The sequence below is a fragment of the Pelodiscus sinensis genome, unplaced genomic scaffold, assembly GCF_049634645.1.
Source record: "Pelodiscus sinensis isolate JC-2024 unplaced genomic scaffold, ASM4963464v1 ctg51, whole genome shotgun sequence".
NCBI lineage: Eukaryota > Metazoa > Chordata > Testudines > Trionychidae > Pelodiscus > Pelodiscus sinensis.
This window is the reverse complement of record NW_027465873.1, coordinates 557483-575714: the sequence shown is the minus strand read 5'-3', so window position 1 is coordinate 575714 and position 18232 is coordinate 557483.

Sequence of the window (18232 nt, the reverse complement as noted above, 5' to 3'; positions counted from 1 at the left end):
TAGCCTCCTGAACCTGCCCTATGTAATCAGTTATATGGTTAGCTAGCCCTAACACTTGTAATCAGTTTAAATTAAGATTTAATATTGTAACTGTTTTGTGTGTTTGGCTCCATATATATAATATCTATTCACTACCCAGAAATAAATAACTCTTTGTTAAGCTGGTTGCTTCTCTCTTTCTTCCACTCACTCTTCCTTAAGGGGTGTTTTATCTTCCCCATTCGCTCTGCAACAATGCTTCTTGTACCCAAGCAAAAGATCCCTGTAGAGCCCAAAATCCTGTGGGGTTTGCTCATTGTGTGGTTTGCCAGTGAATGACTGTGGTGTGAAAGTGGGGATGGGGGTGCTGAACCTGGGGGCATATGAGGATGGCAGCTTAAAGTGCTGTTAATCCAGCCCACTGAGTCCAAAGGCGCATGAGGGTGCAGTGTGGCATTGCTGTTAAACCCAGTCTGAGTCCAGGGACATATGAGGCTTCAGCTTGGGAGTACTGATTAACCAGTCCTCTCAGATGTGCTCTGATTAGTGGGTGTGAGTGTCTGTGTGTGTTGCTAAGGTGGGAAGAACCCCATCCTGAGAACCTAGTTCCTGCAGGAGAGCTCCAGTGGGAGGGGGAATTGGCAGCAGGGAGAATTCAGCTCCATATGAGAGCACAAGCAAGCAGTACACGGATAGAATTGTTAACCTCCCCCCAGTCCCGTAAGAGTAACCCTAATAAATGAGCATACCCCAGAGTAATGGGCAAATCTGGTAATAAATTGGTGGAGAAATGCGGGCAGTACGTGATCCTGATCACAGGGTGCTTGTTGAGTAGTTGCTGCAGAGTGGGGAAACCGAGGCACAAGCCTGAGCCAGTGTTTTTCTTTTTTTAGCCTTTTAGTCAGCTCCTATCATTCCTATAAAACACTTGGTAAAATTCTGAATTGTGCTTGGAATTATTGTGGGACTGTGCAATAGGAAGTTAAATATTGGGCCTTGAAAGTAAATGTGTTAGAGCTATACTGTGACTGCAGGTAAAGATCACTAGTGAAATAAGAAAGTAGAGATGTCGGAGGACCCCTTTGGCTGCTCGGTTGACAGGAGAAAACCAAGAGGTTAGAGAAATGGGTAACGAAGGGGAAATGTCCCTGGGAAAGGGGGTGCTTTAAGGGTGTGGATCCCCTGCTTGAAGCAAGTTTGAGCTTTGAACAATATTGCACAACCATTAAACCACAAGGTAGTACAAAAGATGCAGCTGCTGCATGGGCATTGTTTTATGCATGTCTGGACATGGCTGAAATGGTGAAGGGAAGGCAGGAGCTGGAGAAGCAGTTACAACAGTGTTTGGACAAATGTGAGACTGATGTGAATTTATAGCAGAAAAGCTTAAAATGGTGACTTGACTTAGAAATATGCAGGGGGAAAGGGACAAGGTCAGTATGGGTGCAGAACAGCATAGAAAAGAGTTGTCTCACACTAAAATGTTAGAGGAAGCACGAGCAGCAACTTGCTTCCTAGCAGATGAAAACAAGGCAGCTAAGGCAGCAGCCAGCCATCAGAAGTGTGAGGCAGAGATCAGTAAACTACATGCCCAACTTAGTGCCCATAAGGGGGTGGTAACAGCTGTAAAATTGAGAGGACTGTGATTGGGAACCCCCTGCGAAAATAGAAATATTCCCAAGCCCCATTTAACCCCCAGTGGTCACACAGGCATAATGTTGCCCCTGTTTCCACAAGGGAAGTTAAACACACACTGTGGCTGCATCTAGACTGGCAAGTTTTTCTGCAAAAGCAGCTGCTTTTGTGGAAAAACTTGCCAGCTGTCTACACTGGCCGCTTGAATTTCTGCAAGAACACTGACTTTGTAATGTACAAAATCAGTGCTTCTTGCGCAAATACTTTCACGCTCCCGCTCGGGGGGGGGGGGGGGGGGGGGGAAGCCCTCTTGCGCAAGAATCAAGCTCAAGAGGGCCAGTGTAGACAGGAAAGAACTCTTTTGCACAAAAAAGCCCCAATGGCTAAAATGGCGATCGGGGCTTTCTTGCCCAAAATTGCGTCTAGACTGGCCACAGATGCTTTTTCGCAATCTAGACGCGCTTTTGCGGAAATACTTTTAGCGGAAAACTTTTCCATGAAAAGTGTTTCTGCAAAATCATGCCAGTCTAGACACAGCCCCTGGGTATGTCTACACTACAACAGTATTTTGAATTAACTTAATTTGAATTAAGCTAATTCGAAATAACACATCTATACACAAACTATTTCGAAGTAGCGCGTCCACACTGAACTAAAGCTAAGACTGGCCGGAACCAGTGCCAGCAGGGCATCAGGTTAGGACTTAGTGTGTGAGGCTGCTGCCTGAGACTAACTGAGCTCCATGCTTAAAGGGACCCTACCCCCACCCCAGACAGTTCTCAGGGTTCCCCACTTGATTGTCTACCTTGATGAAGGACTGCTTTGCTGTCCTGTCTTGGAGTGTCCTGAGTGCCCACAGTCGGGACACCACAGCACTCGGCCACATGGAGCCAGAGCTGCCCCTGGGCACTCCGACTCCACAAGACACACCGGTGCAATCAGCCTGGCTGCACTTGCTGCAGGCTGCCATCCGGGGGGTGCAGCGGGGGGTTGTCAGGATCCAGGAGGCCCTGAGGGAGAGCATCCACCATGAGGAAGCCTCAGAGCCTCCCTGGTCCTCCCCACTGGGGACTTGTGCCCCATTCCTCCCTCATGTCCTTCCACTTACCCCTCCCCAGCCCCCCTTCCTGATGTCAAACAAAAGACATGTATGTTCAAAAATAGAAACTGGGTTTATTGAACAAAATTAGGTGTGTGTGTGGGGGGGGGGGGGGGGGGGATGAGCCTCTGGAGAGACTGGGAAAAGGTGGGAGAAGGGAAGAGAGGGTGGGAGGGGGAAACCTGGGAGGAGGGAGCTGGAAGGGGGAGGGGAAGCTCAGGGTTCAGGTTTGGGGGTCTCGCCAGACCAACGTGACTTTCATGCTAACCTGCTCCTGTGTTCGCATGTGGCCTTTGGTGGCCAGGCTGGCAGCTATCCTGCCATAGACGGCCATGTTCATAGAATCATAGAATACTAGGACTGGAAGGGACCTCGAGAGGTCAGTGAGTCCAGTCCCCTGCCCTCATGGCAGGACCCAGTACTGTCTAGACCATCCCTGATAGACATTTATCTAACCTCCTCTTAAATATCTCCACAGATGGGGGTTCCACAACCTCCCTGGGCAATTTATTCCAGTGTTTGACCACCCTGACAGGAAGGAACTTTTTCCTAATGTCCAACCTAAACCTCCCTTGCTGCAGTTTAAGCCCATTGCTGCTTGTTCATCTTGGCCTCTGGGGATAGAACAAGTTTTCTCCCTCCTCCTTATGACACCCTTTTAGATACCTGAAAACGGCTATCATGTCCCCCCTCAATCTTCTCTTTTCTAAACTAAACAAACCCAATTCTTTCAGTCTTCCTTCATAGGTCATGTTCTCTAGACCTTTAATCATTCTTGTTGCTCTTCTCTGGACCCTCTCCAATTTCTCCACATCTTTCTTGAAATGCAGTGCCCAGAACTGGACACAATACTCCAACTGAGGCCTAATCAGCGCAGAGTAGAGCGGCAGAATGACCTCTCATGTCTGGCTCACAACACACCTGTTAATGCAGCCCAGAATCATGTTTGCTTTCTTTGCAACAGCATCACACTGCTGACTCATATTCAGCTTGTGGTCCACAGTAACCCCTAGATCCCTTTCTGCCGTACTCCTTCCTAGACAGTCGCTTCCTGTTCTGTATGTGTGAAACTGATTGTTCCTTCCTAAGTGGAGCACTTTGCATTTGTCTTTATTAAACTTCATCCTATTTACCTCAGACCATTTCTCCTACTTGTCCAGGTCATTTTGAATTATGCCCCCATCCTCCAGATTAGTCGCAACCCCTCCCAGCTTGGTATCATCTGCAAACTTAAGCGTACTTTCAGTTCCTCTGTCTAGGGCTGAGATCATGGAAGTTGGGGGCATCCCCCCCAAAACCTGAATAAGGTCTGTGATCTCCACCCTGGACCAGGAAGGCTCCTACCTTCTCCAGCCCCTGTCAGGCTCCTGGGAGCTGGCAGCTTGATCTTGGGGAGCAGTGGAGGGCTGGGGCTGCCAGTGGCTTGGTGGCTCATGTTTTGGGGCCTCTGGATCAGGGGCCCTGGTACCCACTGCTGGCTGTGGGCTGGCAGGCTTGGAGCTGGCACAGGCACTGTGGCCAGGGTCTACCCCTTTAATGGCTCCAGGGCTGGGGGAGAGGAGAATAAGTTTTCCTGGTTGTGCCCAGAGTGGCCACCAGGGCTCCCTGGGAAGGGCTGGAGGCCCCCTGTTTCAAATTAAGTGTCTACACAGTACTTGTATCAAATTAGCTATTTCGAATTAGGTAAACCTCATTCTACGAGGAATAACACCTAATTTGAAATAAGGGCTCCGCTATTTTTAATTTTTCAAAATAGCAGATTTTTGTGTAGACAGCTATTGCAGTTAATTCGAATTAACTCTGTAGTGTAAACATACCCACAGTTGCAGGAGCCGAACTTCCCACAACAGAGCTAGTCTTATTACATGTATGACTATCTCCTAGCCAGGCCAAGGCTATTGCTGAGAGGCTGGGACCACTGAACCGTGACACAGCTGTGGCATGGATGGCTCATTTGGCAAATGGACCCCTCTGCTGATGGCATGGACCTTACCCAGTTGGCTCAGTTATGTGCTTCTCCTGGTGATGCAGATGCTCTGGACATAGGCATAGGTTCATGGGAGCGGACTGCCCCTGGGCCCTGGGAATGGATAAGTGCTCTCAAAATATTACTACCTGCTTCTTCCCTTAAACTCTATATTCTGGAAGAGCATAAACCTGGAGAGGCCCCTGAAGCTTACCTAATTAGCAAAAAGATGCTGGCAGCTCTCTCTGATTCATTGCCCCAGACAGAAGAGAACCGAATTATCACTTACCGTTATCAGGGACATGAATTGGTACAGAGCGCTTATGCAGGGCTAAATCCCCAGCTAAAAATGACCATGGGGGCTGTGGATTTGGAACACCTTACATGGAATGAGCTAGTGGCAAAAATTAAACAGGTAGATTTATTAAGAGACTGTTTAAAAAAAAAAAAAAAAAAAAAACAAATCAGCAAAGACTAACTGAGCCTGTACAGGCTATTACTTTTGCAAATAATGGTCTTCATTCTGCCAATCGCCCTCCCAGTGGTAGTCCCCCTACTTCCCACAGTATTGGGCAGCGCTGACCCAAGGAGACCCTTAGGAATGTGATCTGGATGGAGCTAGTAAAGTTAGGGGAAGACTTGAGGAAATATGATCGCCAGCCCCTCAGCATTCTAATTAATGCTTTGTCTCAGGTGACGCAGAGAACAGAGTTGATGGAGGGAGCCCCACCTCAGCCCACTGCTCCAGTGAGGAGTGAGTCCCCAACACTCACTCCCTGTCAAAGAGGAGGCAGGATTCTGGTTGAGTGCAGGCTTTCGAGGGAGTCAGCTGATCAGTAGCAGTGCCTGGTTCCCCAAGGGCCTCCCCAGCTGATCGCAAGACTTCATTGACAGGTGGGGGAGACCAACTGTAAGGGCTACATTGGGGAATCCAGGGACGTTAGCCCAGCTGCTAGTGGACACAGGAGCCTCAGTAAACATTCTGAGTCCTCACTGGATCTCGGGAGGGAGACCCACCACTAAACAGGCTCAGCTCAGTGGGTATGGGGGAGAAATCCAGGAAGCACCTGTTTGGCAGGATGGTCCCTTGCTAGTAGACAGACTACAGGGGCAAATGGAATGCTGTGCTCATGAGGGAAATGAGAAGGGAATCTTAGGGGTACCTTTCCTCCAAACATTTCAGTTGACTGTGGATCTAGCTAATGGTGTGTTACGGAGGTTAGAGGGGCCTGAAGAGATCTCAGCTGTGCATCATTGTGCTGCTATAAAAGCACCCACATCCACCCTAGTTTCCATTAGTGATCCATGGGTACAAGAATTTCCCAGTGTATGGAGTAAAAATAAGGCAGAGTGTGGGAAAATAGATGTGGAAGTTTTACTTGAGGGAAAAGATCCTCCTCCCCAGAGGCAATAAAAGTATCCAGCTGCAGCAGAAGAAGGCATTAAAAATACTATAGACTGTCTCTTGGAACAAGGGGTGCTTGTGCCAATGCAGAGTGTCTGCAATTCACCTGTGTGGCCTGTCCTCAAGGCAGATGGGGTCACTTACAGAATGACAATAGACTTCCATGCCTTAAATGCAGTTGCCCCTGTAGTAGCTAAATACAATGAAATTGTAGCAGCACCTGGCTCAAAATGGTTTTCTGTAATTGATTTGGCTAATGCTTTTATGGTTATACCCCTCCATCCTTCTTGTTGGTATAAGTTTGCTTTTATCTCTAGGGGACAACAATATGACTTCACCTGGGCCCCCCCAAGGTTTCCATTCTTCCCCTAGTATTTGTCATGCCCACATCACTGAAGTGTGGGACCAGTTGCACCCTGACCACCTCTCATGTAATTTCATATGTGGATGACATCCTAATATACACCCCCACTCCAGAACTGAACAGGGAAATCACCAGGGAGGTGTTGGATATCGTGCAGGAAACTGGATTTAAGGCAAACAGAGAAGGCTCAGCTAGTACAGCAAAAGGTGAAATACATGTGTCTTGGGGACGAAGGCTGGACTCCTGATCAACAAAGGGTAGAAATGATAGGAAAACTACCTGCTCCGACTGATGCACACTTTCTGCGAGCCCTTGTGTGAACTTTTAATTTCTCCAGAGTTTATTGAAATGTTCTGACCAAGCTAAGCCTCTATCACTTATTGAAGGGGGGGGGGAACCCCAGGATTTGGGAATAGGGACCAGACCAACAAACTGCCCTGGCCACGTTGAAACAAGATTTGGCTAGGGCTCGGGCTCCTGCTCCTGCCCTGGCTTATCCTGATCCTGCCCTGCACTTTGTGATTCAATTGACTTCCTCAGAAACAAGCATTGGAGCTACTCTCAACCAAAGGCAAGGTGACAAGCTCAGAGTTATTGCATATGCCTCCAGGCTCCTTGCAGGAGGAATAACAGGTAGTTCGAACTAGGGCTTTATTTCAAACACACGTTTCACTGCCGTGTGTAGACGCAGGCAGTTATTCTGGTCTTGTAAACTTCAAAAAAAGGCACCCGGCCAGGAAGATGCAAATCAAGCGTGGGGATACAGGCAGTCCCCGGGTTACATACAAGATAGGGACTGTAGGTTTGTTAAGTTGAATCTGTATAAGTCGGAACTGGTGTCCAGATTCAGCCGCTGCTGAAACTGACCACCAGTTCTGACTTGCATACAGAATCAACTTAAGAACCCCAGGCGTCCCCAAGTCAGCTGCTGCTGAAACTGATCAGCAGCTGATTCCAGGAAGCCTGGGGCAGAGCAACTCTGCCTCGGGCTTCCTGTAGTCAGCGCTGGTCAGTTTCAGCAGAAGCTGACTTGGGGACACCTGGGGCAGAGCAGCTGGGGTGCTGCCGGGCTGCTCCAGTAGCGCCGCTACTGGGTGCTACTGGACCAACCCAGCAGCACCCCATCTGCTCTGCCCCAGGCGTCCTGATTCAGCCGCTGCTGAAACTGACTAGCAGCAGCTGAATCAGGACCTGGGGCAGAGCAGCTGGGGTGCTGCCAGGTTGGTCCAGTAGTGCCCAGAGCGGCGCTACAGGACCAATCGGCAGTGCCCCAGCTGCTCTGCCCCAGGGTCCAAAACAAAAGCCTGGTCTGCTGGGGGGGGCACTAGCTGCGCCCCCCCCAGCAGACCAGGGACACGGGGAGCAGAGCTGCAGCAGGTTGCCACGCTTCTGAGGCTTTGCTCTGGCAAAGCCTCAAGCACAGGAATCCACCGCTGCTGCCGCTTCAGTCCCGGTGCCTGTGGTCTGCTGGGGACGGTCTCCAGCAGACCAGGGGCACCGGAGCAGCTTATGAACGGGGCTTTCTCGCCCCAGACCTCGCAGGTAGCAATCCGCCACCTCAACGGCGAGAGAGCCCCGTTCGTAAGTGCGGATCCAACGTAAGTCGGAGCCGCGTAAGTCGGGGACTGCCTGTATTTAAATCCCGGGCTTGATTTGCAATTCCGAATGCCTACATTTGCAGTCGTAGTTTGAATTAGGCTGCAAGTGTAGACATACCCAAACAGAGCAAGGCTTACCCCCTGTGAAATTGAGTGTCTTGCCCTGGTCTGGAGTCTCTCACATTGGGAGTTTATTATTGGGGGAGCCAATGTCATTGTACTTCAGTGGGGAGTGCACTGTCTGAACATGATATCAGGAAAAATACAGGATGGCCAGGTCTCTAACCCCCGCATTGCTCAATGGACCCTCACCCTAGTAAACCGAGGAGTTGAGTTTAAAAAGGAGCAAGCTGTTTCACCAGCCCCCTATGGGCAATCATAGAAGGAGAAGAATTTACCTGCCCTCTGCTCCTTATAAAATGCTTTGAGTGGCCAGTCAAGGGAGGCATGAATCTTGCAGATGCTAAATGAAAGGGAGCTGCAATTTGGTTTACAGGTGGCTCAAGTTTCTACCATCAGGGTCATTCCCAAACAGGGTATGGAGCCATCCACATAAATGATGGGGAGATGCTCCAAGGACCAGCTTGCCCCCATTCTGCCCAAGCAGCCAAAGTGGAGGCAGTTAGAGCTGTCCTAGCTTATGAATCCTGGGACACCTCTGTTACTATTTACACTGACTCTGACTGGACTGCCAGAGCAATCACTGTGTGGCTCCTCCTTTGGCTGGGCAGAGAAATGCTAGCTGCAGATGGGAGCATTTCTCATTCAGACAAATGAAGGCAGATGGCAAATCTGATCAAGGAAAGAACTGGAGACGCTTGGGTGACTCACACAAAGGGGCATCAGAAAAATCACTCGGAGGAAGCACACTGGAATAACAGAGCTGATAGGGTGAATGGGTACAAATGTGGCAAGGGATCAAACATGTAAATAGGGTAAAGAGTTGAAACATTGGCTTGCACCTGTAGGAACAGGAATTCCTTTAGTTGATGCTGCAAACATATAGGTTCTGCCTAATAAGTTATCATATGCCACTAAAAATATGGGAGAATCCCCTTAACATCCTCTTTGAAACAGTTAAGTGAGGAACAGCAGCTAATAAGTAAGGTATTTCGTGGGTGGGAGACTCATACAAAAAGACAGTCAATCATATCTGGTGTACAATCCCTCCACAACAATGTCTCGAACTTTGCATGTGAGCAAGCTCAGGTTCTCACCCAATGTAATCATGGGAATGGTTTGGCAAGCCTGAGCAGGACTAATTCCCATGGAGGCAATCAACTTAATTCAGCCCCATGTAACAGAGAAAGAACTAGTCCTCCAGCCCTGGTGGAGACTAGTTAATGCTTCATATAATCATGACCAACAAAGCCTGCAGTTATTCCTCATAACTGTGGCAGGGAAAGAAATCAGAGCAATTAACCCTGTTGTCCCACTGGGATTACAAATTAATGACAATTCAGTAATGTACTCCAAGGATCCCAACACTCGGGCCTGGCAGACAGATAACAGGGTATGTCTACACTACAATGTTAGTTCGAACTAACATTCATAGCTGCTACACTAGCGCTCCGCTAGTTCGAATTTAAATCGAACTAGCGGAGCGCTTAGTTCAAACTAGGAAAAACTCATTTTACGAGGACTAAGCCTAGTTCAAACTTACTAGTTCAAACTAAGGGGTGTGTAGCCCCTTAATTCGAACTAGTGGGAGGCTAGCCCTCCCCAGGTTTCCCTGGTGGCCACTCTGGCCAACACCAGGGAAACTCTATTGCTCCCCTCCCGGCAAAGGGGCACGGGCTGGCTGGCTGGCTACGGTGCCCATGCCAGGTGCAAGCCTGCCAGCACCCACCCAGCAGACCCTGCACCTGGCACAGCACAGAGCCACCCACCCAATGTCCCCCAGCCCTCCCCCTCTTCCCGGGACCAGGCTGGCAGCTCCTGGGAGCTTGCCCAGGACCGCAAGAGGCGGGCACCTTCCTGGGCTAGTGCAGACATCATGGACCTTGTCTACAATCTCCACACTAGGCACAGGAAAGTGGCCGTCTAGGGCAGGAGAGCTGCCAGCCTGGCCACCCAGGAGCAGGTGTGCATGAAAATCAAGGGGGTCCACTGAGACCCCTGAGCCCTGAGCTTACAATGGCCGTCCTGGGTCAGACCAAAGGTCCCTCTAGCCCAGTAGCCTGTCTGCTGACAGCAGCCAACACTAGAGACCCTGGAGGGGATGGACCGAAGACAGTGACCAAGCCATTTGTCTCGTGCCATCCCTCTCCAGCCTTCCACAAACTTTGGGCAGGGACACTACTCCTACCCCCTGGCTAATACCACTCCATGGACCCAACCTCCATGACTTGATCTCACTTCCCTTTAAACTCTGTTCTAGTTGTAGCCTTCACAGCCTCCTGCAGCAAGGAGTTCCACAGGTTAACTATTTGCTTCGTGAAGAACAACAACTTTCTCTTACTAGTTTGAAGCCTGCTACCCATTCCTTTCCTTTGGTGTCCTCTAGTCCTTCTTTATGGGAACTCATGAACTTTTCTGAATGCACCCTCTCCACCCAACCCCTGCTTTTAGAGACCTCTATCCTGTCCCCGCTCCGTCTCCTCTTTTCTAAGCTGAACAGTCCCAGTCTCTGTAGCCTCTCCATCTGGGACCTGTTCCCAACCCCTGATCATGTTAGTTGCCCTCCCCTCTCCCAGCCTTTCTCTCCCCCCACCTCCTTTTCCCAGCCTCCCCCAGTTTTGGTCAATAAAGACAGAGTAAATGTTGGAAGAAACATTATCTTTATTTTGTACATCAAGAAGAGGGGCTAGGGAAGGGTAAGTGGAAGGAGGTGAGGGAGGAATGGGGTACGAGCCCCCGATGGGGAAGACTGAGCTGGCTCTGCAGGCTTCTGGGGGTGGAAGCTCTCCTGCAGCCCCCCAATTGCCCCCTCTCCGCAGATGGCAGCCTGTGGCAAGTGCAGCCGGGCTGATGGCAGAGTGCTGTGATGTGCCCAGTGTGGGCACTCCAAGCCAGGACTGGTTTTCAAGCGGGGCACCCCTGAGAACTGTCTGTCTGGGGTGGGGGTCGGGTCCCTTTAAGCGCAGCCCTCGGCTAGCCTGAGAGAGCATCTCCACGCTCGAAGTCCTCCTCTGATGCCCTGCCGGCACTGCTTCCGGCCATCCTTAAGTCCTGTTCAGGGTCCACTCAATGTGGACATGCTAGTTCGAATTAGCAAAACGCTAATTCGAACTAGTTTTTAGTTCTAAACGCATTAGTTAGTTCGAATTAGCTTAGTTCGAATTAAGTTAGTTTGAACTAACTCTGTAGCGTAGACATACCCCCATAGGGTATGTCTACACTACCCTCCTAGTTCAAATTAGGAGGGTAATGTAGGCATACTGCACTTGCAAATGAAGCCCGGGATTTGAATTTCCTGGGCTTCATTTGCATAAGATGGGCGCCGCCTTTTTTAAATCCCGGCTCATTCGAACCCCATGCAGCGCGGCTACACACGGCACGGACTAGGTAGTTCGGACTAAGCTTCCTAGTCCGAACTACCTAGTCCGTGCCGCGTGTAGCCGCGTGGCATGGGGTTCGAAGGAGCCGGGATTTAAAGGCGGCGCCCAGCTTATGCAAATGAAGCCCAGGAAATTCAAATCCCGGGCTTCATTTGCAAGTGCAGTATGCCTACATTACCCTCCTAGTTCAAATTAGGAGGGTAGTGTAGACATACCCATATGGAATGCAGTAAATGGAAAAGGGTGTAGGAGGAAAGAAGGTTTGGGCTACGTTTGTGAAGACCAAGCCTTGGAGGAACATGACAAGTGTCTCTTCCCACAACCAGGAAATACATCTCACTGTTCCTTTGTTATCCAGGAAGATGGGTCTGTTATTGTCTATATTGGTAAAGCGCGTGTGTGTAAGAACAAGATGTAGTATTAATGGACATTGGATTCAACCCATGGTGCCTTACATTAATCACTGTGGGTACGTCTACACTACAGCGCTAATTCAAACTAACTTAGTTTGAATTAACTAATTCGAACTAAGCTAATTCGAACTAGCGAGTCCACACTGGACGCAGGGGGGCATTTAAGGGCAGCTGAAACCGGTTCTGGCAGGGCATCAGGTCAGTAGTTGCTTTGTGTGGCTGCTGTCTGAGGCTATCTCTGAGGCTCGAGCTTAAAGGGACCCCCCTGGACAGCTGGTTCTCAGCTTTTCCTGCTTGCTTGCCAACCTCGCCGAGGGACAGCAAAGCGTTGGTCTCTCTGCCCGTCTGTCGGTGCTTCCCTTCGGGGGGGCCGCCACAGGTGGCAACATGGAGCCACAGCTCGCCCTGCACCTTCTGGTGCACTTCCTGGACTTGCTGCTGCAAGCCTGCCAGCAATAGCTCGAGGCTGCCTGGCACCACCTGGTGAACGTCAGCCCCTTGCCTCTCCGCCTGGCCGCCCTGGGGGCAGTGGAGGAGCCACGGTGGCGCCCCGGCACCGGCATGCCCCGCCGCGTCTGGCGTCTGGACACCAGCACCGACTGGTGGGACTGCATCGTCCTGGAGCGCTGGGAAGACCGACAGTGGACCCAGAACCTCAGGATGAGGAGGGACACTTTCCTGGAGCTCTGCAAGTGGCTCGCCCCTGCCCTGCGCAGAAGGGACACTCGCATGAGGCCCGCCATCCCCCTCCAGAAGCGGGTGGCCATCGCCCTATGGAAGCTCTCCACGCTGGACAGCTACCGATCGGTCGGGAACCAGGTCGGCGTGGGGAGATCCACCATCAGAGCGGTGCTCATGCAGGTATGGTGCTTGTCGGCCACCGAGCCGAGGGGGAGGGGGGCTGCGAGGAGGGGATGGGCTGCCCCAGGGACAAAGGGGGGGGGGGGTGGGAGGAGGCAAAAGCGCCCCGCACCGGAGGGGTCGGGCTGTCCCGGCCATACTACACGCCGCCAGGGGGGTTGCTACTAGGAGTGGGGCGCAGGGCACTGCCAGGGCACGAACACTCCCGGGCGCCCCACTGATTGGTGCTTTGCTGTGTCTCTCCGCAGGTGGTCAAGGCCATCAACCAGGTGCTCCTCTGCAGGGTGGTCCGCCTCGCCGACCCGGACGCCGTCATCCGGGGATTTGGCGCCCTCAGCTTCCCCAACTGCAGGGGGGCCATTGACGGGATGCACATCCCCATCTGTGCCCCAGAACACCAGGCGTCCCGTTGCGTGAATCGCAAGGGGTACTTCTCTGTGATCCTGCAGGCTGTGTGTGACCACCGGGGCCAGTTCACGGACATTAATGTGGGCTGGTCCAGCAAAGCACACAACGCCCGGGTGTACCGCAACTCCTCCATGTGCCAGCGGCTGCAGGCCGGGACCTTCTTCCCTGACCGCCACATCAGGGTCGGACGTGGACATGCCCGTGTGTCTGGTGGGGGATGCTGCCTACCCACTGCAGCCATGGCTGATGAAGCCCTACACGGGACACCTCAATCCCTCCCACCAGGCCTTCAATGCCAGGCTGACCAGGGCCCGCATTGTGGTGGAGGGGGGCCTTCGGGCGACTGAAAGCCCGCTTTCGATGCCTCCTCACCTGTCTGGACCTGGCCGAGCACAACATCCCTCCCGTGGTGGCAGCATGTTGTGTGCTCCACAATTTGTGTGAGCGGAAGGGGGAGGCTTTCCTGCCAGCCTGGATGGCTGAGGCTGACCGCATGGCTGGACACTACGGTCAGCCCTGCACCGCCGCCATCCGGGAAGCCCAGCAGGGGGCCTGTCACATTACTGAATTGGAGGGAAGCAGCCAGATCGCTGCTGCACCCCTAGGTGGGTGTGTTGGCCCCAGAAATTGGTATAAAATGGAGCCATGTGGGGTATTGAATGGGAGCTTATTGTTTGTTGATCTTATGTACGCTATTTATGTGAGTATATAATGTCTACAGATTCCTACCTACACACATAATCTGTGTGGAAGCTGAATATTTCTCTGAATGTGGTTAAGCATTGCTATGGACAGGCTGATTAGCCAGGCCCTGTGGGACAATGGCTCTCAATGGGCTATGGACACACAAAGAATGGGGTTTGTCACCTGAGGGCAGCCAGCAGGGAACATAGAGATTGGCCTCTGACCAGGTGACTTGCTGCATACAAGAAGAGGCCAGGAAGGAGGTATAAAGAGGCCATGTGGTCGATGCCATTTGGTTCTCAGCTCAGCACTTCATCCCAGAGGCAGCATTGCAGGGATCGAAGAGCCTGGAAGACCTGTGAACCCATCCTGGTCTTAGGATGTGCAATAAGAACTTTTAAACCAGCAGCTGCAACATCTCTGCTAGAGCCTGCATCGAACTGGGAGATTCAGTGCATGTAACGTACTGTACTTTAATAACCTTACTCATGCTTTTCTTTGTTGTAGTAGTAAACATTTAGATATATATTCTAAAGGATTGGCCCAGCGTGATTTGTGGGTAAGGTCCAGAGGGTAAATTGACCAGGGATCTGTGGCTGGTTTCTTGGAACCGGACAGGACTTGTTTGGGGTAGGTGGGATTGGGTGCTAGGACCCCCCACCTGTGTATGAGGCCCAGGGCCATCTGAGGCACGGATATTGCTGGGGCGTCGGAGGGGTTTTGCTCGTGAGGCTTCAGGCAGGCAGCTGAAGCGCTCAGACTGGTTTGTGGCCTGTTTGGAGAGGTCACCAGTCAAGGGGGCTGTAAGGAGTCCCGGATTTGAGCAATTCACCCTGAGCGGATGCCCTCAGCTGTGCCCAGACACAGCCTGGTCAGTCACAGGGCCGTCCGGATCCGGGAAGCCCTCCAGGAGAGCTTCCTGCTGGAGGACTGACCTCTCCCTGCATGCCCCACTGGGGCCTTCTTCCTCCCTACCTACTGTCAAAGATACCTGTTTTTGAAACAAACATCTGTTTATTTAACATAAGGGGGGAGGGGAGGGAAAGGAAAGCTCAGGGGTGGGAGTCCAGCTGCCTCTCCTGTCTCACCACACTGCAGGTCCAGGGGCATTGGTGGGAAATGATTGTGGAGGGGGGGCTGGAGGGACAGGGGTTGTGGAGGGAGCGGGAGCAGGGGAAGGAGGAAATGGGAAGCAGTCAAGCAGGCTCTAGAAGTGGCCTCGCAGGGCAAGGCCCAGGGCCTCCAGACTCCTCCAGCGCAGCCTCAGGTCCTCCTGGACCCAGTGGTCCTGGGTGTGGAGCTGGTGCTCCATGAACTGGAGGTGCCGCCTCTGGTAGTCCTCCTGGTTCCTGGCTCTCCTGCTTGCCCAGGCACGGGCAGGTGGTGTGGTGCGCCCTGCAGGCCCAGGTGCTGCAGCTGTGGTGCAACAAGACCAGCAGTCAATTACCCCAGGGGCCCAGGTGTGTGAAACCCAGCTCCCCTCTGCAAGGCCAGGATCCCCAGCTGCTGCTCCTTGGTGGGCAAGGCCCAGGCGCACGGTCCCGGGGCTCCCTCTTGCCCCAGCCCCCCGTACCCATAAGGGGAACATGATGGTCCTCACAGGTGCGTGCCTCCCCGGCCTCAGATGACACAGGCAAGCAGCTCTGTGGGGTGCCTTGGGGGTCCCGGGTCCTGGGCAGGCTGGCAGCAGGCTCCTGGCTCTCAGAGCCCTCCTCCGTCTCCAGGAGCGGGCCCTCTGCCCTGGGGTCAATCACGTCCTGGGGGGCAGGGACAGCATGAGCCCCCAGGAGGCAGTCCAGGGCATGGAAGTGGGGGCAGGCCTCCAGGTTGGCCCCTGGCTGGCAGGCCCTGGAGTAGGCCTTAATTTTGCACCAGACCTGCTCCCGGCCGCGCTGGTGGCCCCTGGCGGCCAGGCTGGCAGGCATGCAGCCATAGATGGCCGCGTTCCTGTGGCTAGTGCGGAGATCGTGGACATTGGAGACTTCCCCCCCCAAACCTCAATGAGGTCCACAATCTCCGCACTTGACCAAGCGGGTGCCCGCCTTTTGTGCCCCCAGGCAGGCTCCTGGGAGCCGCCAGGCTGGTCCTGGGGAGCAGTGGAGGGCTGGGTGTCGTAGGGTGGCTGGCTCATGTTGTGGCAGGTGCAGGGTCTGCTGGCACGGGTGCTTGCAGCCTTGCAACTGGCACAAACTGTAGCCAGCCCGTGGCCCTTTAAGGGCTCCAGGGCCGGGAGGGGGGCAATAGAGTTTCCCTGGTATTGGCCAGAGTGGCCACCAGGGAAACCTGGGAAGCCTTAGCCTCCCACTAGTTCGAATTAAGGGTCTACACAGCCCTTAATTCAAACTAGCTAGTTCGAACTAGGCTTAATCCTCGTAAAATGAGGTTTACCTAGTTCGAACTAAGCGCTCCGTTAGTTCGAATTAAGTTCGAACTAACGGAGTGCTAGTGTAGCGCCTAGGAAAGTTTAGTTCGAACTAACTTTGTAGTGTAGACATACCCTGTTTCTGTAATGTAACCAAAATTGTTAGCTGTGGTAGCACACTTACCGTGCCTATATCAGCTGTACAACATTTCAAAGCCTACCCTGAGTTACCCAAGGAGATTTTTCCCCATTGCACTGGGAATGGGTCTCTATGCTATTAAGGGATAATTAACTCATCCCTCCTTACAACATGAGCTTCAGAAGCTCCAAAGTCCAGGAGAAAAGGGTAAACTTGAGATTCAGCACTGTAACCAGGAGATCTCTAGGCTAGCAGTTAGTTACAGTCTCCTGGTGGGAGACTCTGCTTGGGTGGAGACCCTGTGCAACTGGTCTTTTCCAAATTATACTAATAATTGGTCTGATTCTACTGGTTTGCTGGGTCCAACGACTGATGTGACAGCTACAATGGATTGAAGACCAGACTCACTACCATGGACTAAGGATGTGATGGGGATACTTGCTCAGCGCAAGCACCCCATCAACGGGGGGACTTGTTACCTACCAGCTCTGTGTTCTTGGGGAACCAGAGCATGGCCACCTGTCAGCCTTGTGCTCTTGGAGTCAGGGAGTGACACTCATGGAAAACCATCCCCCTTCCTCAGGCCTCTGCTAGAATCAAAGTCAAAGCAATGAAAATGCCAGGGAGGACACACCTAAACTGCTTCAGACAAGGGTGATACAATTAAGGAAACACCCCAGACTCATTTGCATTGAAGATAGAACAGAGACACATCTCCATTAGCATACAGAATGGAGACCAGCTCCTCCAAAGCAGGAACCGCACTGAACTATAGGATACCGAAAGCAGAGAAGCAGTGCCTGATGGGGAATCCCTGCTCCAGATGCTAATGAATCCAGGCCTGCTCACACCTGCTCATTATCAGACCAATTCTAGTAATGGAGCCTATTGACATCTAAAATACTGAAACTGCCTAGTTGCATTGTGAGTGCCTTCAAGGAACATCACCCATAGCCAGGTGTGATCAGTCTCTATTGTCTCTCCTGTTTACCCCTAAACAAATCCAGTGTTCTCCTCAAACTATTGTCCTATCCCTGTAAACACTCCTACCCTTGCCCAAGAAACTGTTCTGATGCCTGGATTTAAACTGCATCAGTTCCATTGAGACTTCTTCATCTCCTGTCTGATCGTGCTGGGGGCTCTGCTCTGTTTGTCTCCTGCCCTCCGGCCCATCATCATCATCCGGGAACCCTGATCAGTGGTGGGGGGGGGGGGGGTATGTCTACACTACAAAGTTAATTCAAACTAACAGACGTTAGTTCGAATTAACTTTGATAGGCGCTACACATACAAACCGCTAGTTTGAACTTAATTCGAACTAGGTAAACCTCATTCTTCTTCGAGTGATGTCCCCGTGGGTGCTCCATTGAAGGTGTTGGGCTCGTCCCGGCGCCACAAACCGGAGAGTTTTTGCCAGCAGTAGCTCCCTCCAGAGGACCGCGCATGCGCAGAAGTGCCTCGCACTGTTCGCGCTTTTCTGCGTTGAGCAGTTCCTCCTAACCATCCACGGTCACAGACTGAGTTAGAACACGCTCCTCCTTTTCTGAGGAGACTCGTACTATTCGAGGTCTCCATCTCACTATTTCTGTCGCTCACGATCTCCATGATCACCCTCCTGTGCGTATTATCACCATCGCAGGAGCACCACCTCACGTTCACCTGTCTACTTGCACCATGATTATCACCGCTGGCAAGACACCTTGCACTATTGTGACCACTCATGCTCTCCCACAAGGCTCTCACAACCCTTGTCTCCGCAAGAACGTCGGTCATATTTACCACAACCAGAAACCCAAGACTCCATCCCATCCCACCAGCG